The following is an 8,581-nucleotide window of genomic DNA, read 5'->3' on the forward strand; positions in this document are numbered from 1 at the left end:
AGCCTCTAACAGATTGCATCCTGCCCTGGGGCACAACAGCCCATGCATCTCCACATGCCTGGAACCCCATGGACATACTCCACCCCCCGCCACTGCCTCTGCTAGCTGCTGCCACAGGGTCAAAGTGTGAGCCATTGGTAGCAACCCTGATGCCCGCAGCAGTGGGGCCACTGATATGGTTTAACTCTGTCCGTACCCAAATCTCAACCTGAATTGTAATCCCCACGTGTCAGAGTAAGGACCTGGTGGGAGATGACTGGATCATGGGGGTAGATTTTTCCTTTGCTAGTCTCCTGATAGAGTAAGTTCTCATGAGAGTTGACAGTTTTAAGGTGAGTCACCTCCCCTGGCTTGCTCTCTCTCCTGCCACCATGTCAGATGTGCCTTACTTCTCCTTCTGCCATGACTGTAAGTCCCTTGAGGCCTCCCCAGCCATGCTTCCTATACAGCCTGTGGAACTGTGAGCCAATTACACCTCCTTCCTTTGTAAATTACCCAGTCTCCGGTATTTCTTTATAGCAGTGTGAGAACGGACTAATACACAAAGTGACCAATTGTTGACAACTGATTCTAAAATGTACATGGAAAGCCACTTTATTTCAAGTGTTGATTCTGAGAATATTCCCCAATAAATCTCCTGCAGGCAAATTTTGGCCTCACAGCTTCTTTTCTGGAGTTCCAAACTAGGACAACGACTTTGCAAAACAGGGAAGCTGAAAATTCACACAACATGGTTATTCCTTATGACTCAGTAATTCTACCTCAGAACAACACTGTATTAGCCTCAAATACCCATCAATGTGGCATGGATATGTGAATTTTAGTCTATACACTGAAATGCTATATAAAAATGAAACAAACGGGTTGCATTATTACATGGAAGAAAGTTGTGACTATAACAGTAAGTAAGAGAAGCAAAACACAAAAGGATATTTAAGTAGGATTGCAAAAATTTAAAACTTAGGAAGAAGCGAAACTAAGCTACTTTGGTTAGTGATACATACATACATAGCGAAATTATAAAGTAAAGCAATAAACGGTTACATCAGATGTGGAAAGAGGCTTTTGTGATTCAGAAAGACACAGAGGGCCTCTGGATGATGGTGTGCTGTATTTCCTGATGTTAGTTGTGGTTACACTAGTGTTTTTGTATACCATTATAGTGTACATTTATACTTTATGTATTTTGTTCGTGTGTAAAAATTTTAAAATAAAAAGCCAAAACAAGAAAAATTTTAAAAATAAATGATTTAAGTAACGTTTCCTCATTGCATAAAGGCCAGTTTTGAAACAAAAAATTCCAACAGAATAAAGGAAAATAACTCAACTCATTCCAAAAGGGACCCATGTTCATTCCTGTAAATTTCTGTGAACCCTTCCAATAGTCCAAATACTCTAGAGCAGAGATGAGTTTTTGCAAGAATCAACAGACTCTGTCAGGACCTACAAAGCTTTGTTTAGGTTGAACCATTCCAATCTAAACAAATGGAAAGAACAATGTTGGATTTTCTTATTGCTGGAAAATACTATCACCTTCCTGGTATTAATGGGAATTTTCAGATGTTGTTTTGTTCATCTTCCTGCCTTTGAACAGACTTAAATTAACATCATCCAAGATTTTTCTGGAAAAATATACATATTAGCCATTTTGGGGGTCCAATAATCTGTGAGGTTTTGGCTTTTTAAAGTTAAAAAATAATGTAAGAGGTCAAAAGGGGTATGCAGGCCCACTATCAATTATTGGCAAGTCACCTCCTATATCAAGAATTACAATATTTATTAATTGCCAGAGCCTACGAAAATAGCAACAAGCCATTATCAATATTTCAAATGCTAGTAGAAATATGTACATTTATTCTAAAGTACGCTATACAGAGAAATTAAACCATTAAATTCCTTTGCTTTCTATGAGAATAACAGCACTTTACTGTGGTTTCTCTATGTAAGACTATGAATATTTTATTGTCTTTGATGAATAAAAATGGAGAAATCTATTATTAAGAGGAAAGTTAAATTTCAATATTTGTTTATGGTATGACTTTTAGCTAGATTACTTAATTCCTCTGAGCTTTATCTTAATCTTTTATAAAATAATAATGATGCCTACCTTGCAGGGTCGTTTAAAGCTCTTAGTTAAGACAGGAAATAGTACCTAATACAAGAGCAGGCTCTTGATTAATAGTTGTTACAGTAAGAGTTTATTATTTTACTATTATTGTTAATTATTATTATTATTATTAAATGGTGTTTTGAGAGTAAATCTTTCAAGGCTGGGGTTAATAATAGCAAAAAGGGGAATCATTTGGCAACGTGGAATTTGGAAACATGGTCCTACACGTTGTGGCCTCAGGAAATCTCTACTCTTCATTACCACTCCACATCCTGGGTAACGCTTAACTTTCCACACAAGAGGTTTCACTTTTAGCTAAGAGACCTTGGTGTCTATTAAAACGTAAGTGTCTATTAAAACATAAGAAGTAAAGGTAATATGACAAAACAACAAATAATAGGTATTGGAAAAGGGAGGATAGTTAGACAATAAGAGGCAGGAACAAACATTGTTACTTGAAGCGCCACCCATGGGTTAGGAGAGCAAGACAGAAGAGGAAAGGGAAAAGCAAAGAACAGTGTGAAGCAAGTGTTGATGGTGAATTGGAGACACTGAAGAAAAATTGTTCTTGGATGCCTCTGCCAATATTACTTACAAAGATATCCTTCACAATTCTGTGCCTAAGTGGAACCTGGGAGTATGGCTAACACTGCTGGTTTGTCTTGGTCCTATACCTCAGCCTTGCCCTTGGTCCTCAGAATAGCATAGAGTTATTTTTTAGGAGACATGCCATCCACTAGAGATTCTCTTAAATGTTTCCTTAGGGAAACAAAAAGACAAAGAAGAAGCAATTATCAGAAGACAGTATTTTCCATTAATTATTCTCAGGAGTGCTGGATAAGGAACATGAGTGGGAAATGTTCTCAGCTGGTCCCATCCGACCATCTTTTATGGGCCCTTCGTGAACCAATTAAGAGTTGTGGGCCAGGTGCGGTGGCTCATGCCTGTAATACCAGCACTTTGGGAGGCTGAGGCGGGCATATCACAAGGTCAGGAGATCAAGACCATCCTGGATAACACAGTGAAACCCCATCTCTAGTAAAAATACAAAAAATTAGCTAGACGTGGTGGCACACCCCTGTAGTCCCAGCTACTCAGGAGGCCAAGGCAGGAGAATCACTTGAACCCAAGAAGTGGAGGTCGCAGTGAGCCAAGATCACACCACTGCACTCCAGCTTGGGCAACAGAGACTCCATCTCAAAATAAATAAATAAATAAAAGAGTTGTGAAGCATATTGGGTAGATACATAGTAATGGAATTGCGAGATCAAATGGTAGATCTACTTTTCGTTCTTTAAGGAATCTCCACACTGTATTTCGTAGTGGTTGTACTAGTTAACATTCCCACCAACAGTGTAAAAGTGTTCCCTTTTCACCGCATTTGTGCCAACAACTATTTTTTTTTATCATGGCTATTCTTGCAGGTGCAAGGTGGTATTGCATTGTGGTTTTGATTTGCATTTCCCTAATAATTAGGGATGTTGAGCATTTTTTCATATGCTTGTTGGCCACTTGTATATCTTCTTTTGAGAATTGTCTATTCATGTCGTTAGCCCACTTTTTTATGAGATTGTTTATTTTTTCTTGCTGATTTGTTTGAGTTCTTCATATATTCTGGATATTAGTCCTATGTCAGAGGTATAGATTGTGAAGATTTTCTCCCATTCTGTGGGTTGTCTGTTTACTCTGTTGATGTATTCCTTTTGCTGTGCAGAGGCTTTTTTGTTTAATTAAGTCTCATCTATTTAGTTTTTTTTTTTGCATTTGCTTTTGAGTTCTTGCTCATGAAGTCTTTGCTTCAGCCAATATCTAGAAGGGTTTTTCCAATGTTATCTTCTAGAATTTTTATGGTTTCAGGTCTTAGATTTAAGTCTTTAATCCATCTTGTGTTGGTTTTTGTGTAAGATGAGATATGAGGATCCAGTTTTATTCTTCTACATGTGGCTTGCTAGCTATCCCAGCATCATTTGTTGAATAGGGTGTCCTTTTGCCACTTTATGGTTTTGTTTGCTTTGTCAAAGATTAGTTGGCTGTTAGTATTTGACTTTATTTCTGGATTCTCTATTCTGTTCCATTGGTCTATGTGCCTATTTTTGTACCAGTACCATGATGTTTCTGTGACTATGGCCTTATAGTATAGTTTGAAGTGGGTAATGTGATGCCTCAGATTTTTTCTATGTGCTTAGTCTTGCTTTGGCTATGCAGGCTCTTTTTTTATTCCTTATGAATTTTAGGATTGTTTTTTCGAGTTCTGTGAAGACTGTTGGTGGTATTTTGATTGGAATTGCATTGAATTTGTAGATTGCTTTTGGCCATATGGTCATTTTTACAATATTGAATCTACCCATCCATGAGCATGGGATGTGTTTCCATTTGTCTGGTTATCTGTGATTTCTTCTAGCAATGCTTTGTAGTTTTCCTTATAAAGGTCTTTCACCTCCTTGGTTAGGTATATTCCTAAGTTTTTTTTGTTTGTTTTTGCAGCTATTGTAAAAGCGATTGAGTTCTTGATCTGATTCTCAGCTTGGCCACTGTTGGTGTATGGTAGAGCTTCTGATTTATGTACATTAATTTTATATCCTGAAACTTTACTGAATTCATTTACCAGTTCTAGAAGCTTTTTGGATGAAGCTTTAGGGTTTTCTAGGTATACGATTATATCATCAGCAAACAGTGACAGTTTGACTTCCTCTTTACTGATTTGGATGCCCTTTACTTCTTTCTCTTGTCTGATTGCTCTGGCTAGGACTTCCAGTACTATGTTAAATAGAAGTAGTAAGAGTGGGTGTCCTTGTCTTGTTACATTTCTCAGGGGGAATGCTTTCAACTTTTTCCTGTTCAGTGTAATGTTGGCTGTGGGTCTGCAACAGATGGCTTTTATTACCTTAAGATATGTCCCTTCTATGCCAATTTTGCTGAGGATTTTAATCATAAAGGGATGCTGGATTTTGTCAAATGCTTTCTCTGCATTTATTTACATGATCATGTGATTTTTGTCTTTAATAATGTTTATGTGGTGTATCATGTTTAATGACTTGTATATGTTAAACCATCCCTGAATCCCTGGTATGAAACTCACTGGTCATGGTGAATTATCTTTTCTATATGCTACCAGATTTGATTAGCTAGTATTTCACTGAGGATTTTTGCATCTATGTTGTATTACTTCATTCTCATGCTGCTGTGAAGAAATACTCAAGATTTTTATTTTTAATTTATAAATGAAAAGAGTTTAATTGACTCACAGTTCTGGATGGCTGGGGAGGCCTCAGGAAACTTACAATCATGGCAGAAGGGGAAGCAAACATGTCCTCCTTCAAATGGTGGCAGAAGAGAAAAGTGCCAAGCAAAGTGACAAAAGCCCCTTCTAAAACCATCAGATCTCATGAGAACTCACTATCACAAAAAAAGCATGAGGATAACCATCCCCATGATTCAATTACCTCCCACTGGGTCCCTCCCATGGCATGTGGGGATTACAGGAACTACAATTCAATATGAGATTTGGGTGGGGACACAGCAAAACCATGTCATATGTACATCAAGGATATTTGTCTGTAGTTTTGCTTTTTATTATGTCTTTTTCTGGTTTTGATATTAGGGTGATACTGGCTTTAAAGAATAATTTAGGGAGAATTCCCTCTTTCTCCATCTTGTGGAGTAGTGTCAATAGGATTGGTACCAATTTTTCTTTGAATATCTGATAGAATTCAGCTGTGAATCCATGTGGTCCTGGACTTTTTTGTTGACTTTTTTTTTATTACCATTTCAACCTCACTGCTTCTTACTGGTCTGTTCAGAGTTTCTATTTATTCCTGGTTTAACCTAGGAGGGTTGTATATTTTCAGGAATTTATCCATCTCCTCTAGGTTTTCTAGTTTATGTGCATAAAGTGTTAATAGTGGCCTTGAATGGTCTTTTGTATTTCTGTGATATCAGTTGTAATACCTCCCATTTCATTTCTAATTGAGCTTATTTGGATATTCTCTTTTTCTCTTGGTTAATCTCACCAATTGGTCTATCAATTTTATTTATCTTTTTAAACAACCAGCATTTCATTTCATTTATCTTTTGTATTTCTTTTGTTTGTTTCTATTTCATTTTGTTCTGCTCTGATCTTTGTTATTTCTTTTTTTTTCTGCTGGGTTTGGGTTTGCTTTGTTTTTATTTCTTTAGTTCCTTGAGTTGTGACCTTATGTTGTCTATTTGTGCTCTTTTAGGCTTCTTGATGTAGACATTTAGTGCTATGAATTTTCCTTTTAGCACTGCTTTTGCTGTATCCCAGAGGTTTTGATTGGGTGTGTCACTATTATCACTCAATTCAAATAATTTTTTAATTTCCATCTTGATTTCATTGTTGATCAATGATTATTCAGAAGGAGGTTATTTAATTTATATGTACTTGCATGCTTTTGAGGGTTCCTTTTGAAGCTGATTTCCCATTTTATTCCACTGTGGTGTGAACAAGTACTTGATATAATTTCTGCTTTCTTAAGTTTATTGAGACTTATTTTGTGGCCTATTATGTAATCCATCTTGCAGGATGTATTCTGTGGTTGTTGGGTAAAATGTTCTGTAAATATCTGTTAAGTTCATTTGTTCTAGGGTATAGTTTAAGTTCATTGTTTCTTTGTTGACTTTCTGTCTTGATGACCTGTCTAGTGTTGTCAGTGAAGTACTAAAATTCCCCACTGTTATTGTGTTGCTCTCTATGTCATTTATTAGGTCTAGTAGTAATTGTTTTATAAATTTGGGAGCACAAGTGTTAGGTGCATATGTATATTTAGAATTGTGATATATTCCCGTTGGATTAGTCCTTTTATCATTATATAATGTCCCTCTTTGTCTTTTCTAACTGTTGTTGCTTTAAAGTTTGTTTTGCCTGATATAAAAATAGCAACTCCTGCTCACTACTCCTGTCCATATGCATGGAATATCTTTTTCCACCATTTTCCCTTAAGATTATGTGAGTTCTTATGTGTTAGGTAGGTCTCCTGAAGACCTCGGAAACTTGGTTAGTGAATTCTTATCCATTCTGTATCTTTTAAGTGGGGCATTTAGGCCATTTAAATACAATGTTACCATTGAGATGTAAGGTATTATTCTATTTATCATGCTATTTGTTGCATGAATACCTTGTTTTTTTTCATTGTGTGATTGTTATATAGGTCCCGTTAGATTTATACTTTAAGGAGGTTCTATTTTGGTGTATTTCTTTTTTTAATCCCTCTTTTTTTTAATTTTTTTCATTTATACTTTAAGTTCTAGGGTACATGTGCACAACCTGCAGGTTTATTACATACGTATACATGTGCCGTGTTAGTTGCTGCACCCATTAAGTCATCATTCATATTAGGTATATCTCCTAATGCTATCCCACCACACCCCATGACAGGCCCCAGTATGTGATGTTCCCCAACCTATGTCCAAGTGTTCTCATTGTTCAATTCCCACCTGTGAGTGAGAACATGCAGTGTTTGGTTTTCTGTCCTTGCAATAGATTGCTCAGAATGATGGTTTCCAGCTTCATCCATGTCCCTATAAAGGACATGAACTCATCCTTTTTTATGGCTGCATAGTATTCCATGGTGTATATGTGCCACATTTTCTTAATCCAGTCTATCATTGATGGACATTCAGGTTGGTTCCAAGTCTTTGCTATTGTGAATAGTGCCACAATAAACATACGTGTGCATGTGTCTTTATAGCAGCATGATTTATAATCCTTTGGGTATATACCCAGTAATGGAATGGCTGGGTCAAATGGTATTTCTAGTTCGAGATCCCTGAGGAATCGCCACACTGTCTTCCACAATGGTTGAACTAGTTTACACTCCCACCAACAGTGTAAAAGTGTTCCTATTTCTCCACATCCTCTCCAGCACCTGTTGTCTCCTGACTTTTTAATGATCGCCATTCTAACTGGTGTGAGATGGTATCTCATTATGGTTTTGATTTGCATTTCTTTGATGGCCAGTGATGATGAGCATTTTTTCATGTGTCTATTGGCTGCATAAATGTCTTCTTTTGAGAAGTGTCTGTTCATATTCTTTGCCCACTTTTTGATGGGGTTGTTTGATTTTTTCTTGTAAATTTGTTTAAGTTCTTTGTAGATTCTGGATATTAGCCCTTTGTCAGATGGGTAAATTGTAAAAATTTTCTCCCATTCTGTAGGTTACCTGTTCACTCTGATGGTAGTTTCTTTTGCTGTGCAAAAGCTCTTTAGTTTAATTAGATCCCATTTGTCTATTTTGGCTTCTGTTGCCATTGCTTTCAGTGTTTTAGTCATGAAGTCCTTGCCCATGCCTATGTCCTGAATGGTATTCCCTAGGTTTTCTTCTAGGGTTTTTATGGTTTTAGGTCTAACATTTAAGTCTTTAATCCATCTTGAATTCATTTTTGTATAATGTGTAAGGAAGAGGTCCAGTTTCAGCTTTCTACATACAGCTAGCTGGTTTTCCCAGCACCATT

This window comes from Hylobates moloch, unplaced genomic scaffold (genome assembly GCF_009828535.3).
Source record: "Hylobates moloch isolate HMO894 unplaced genomic scaffold, HMol_V3 SCAFFOLD_5, whole genome shotgun sequence".
NCBI lineage: Eukaryota > Metazoa > Chordata > Mammalia > Primates > Hylobatidae > Hylobates > Hylobates moloch.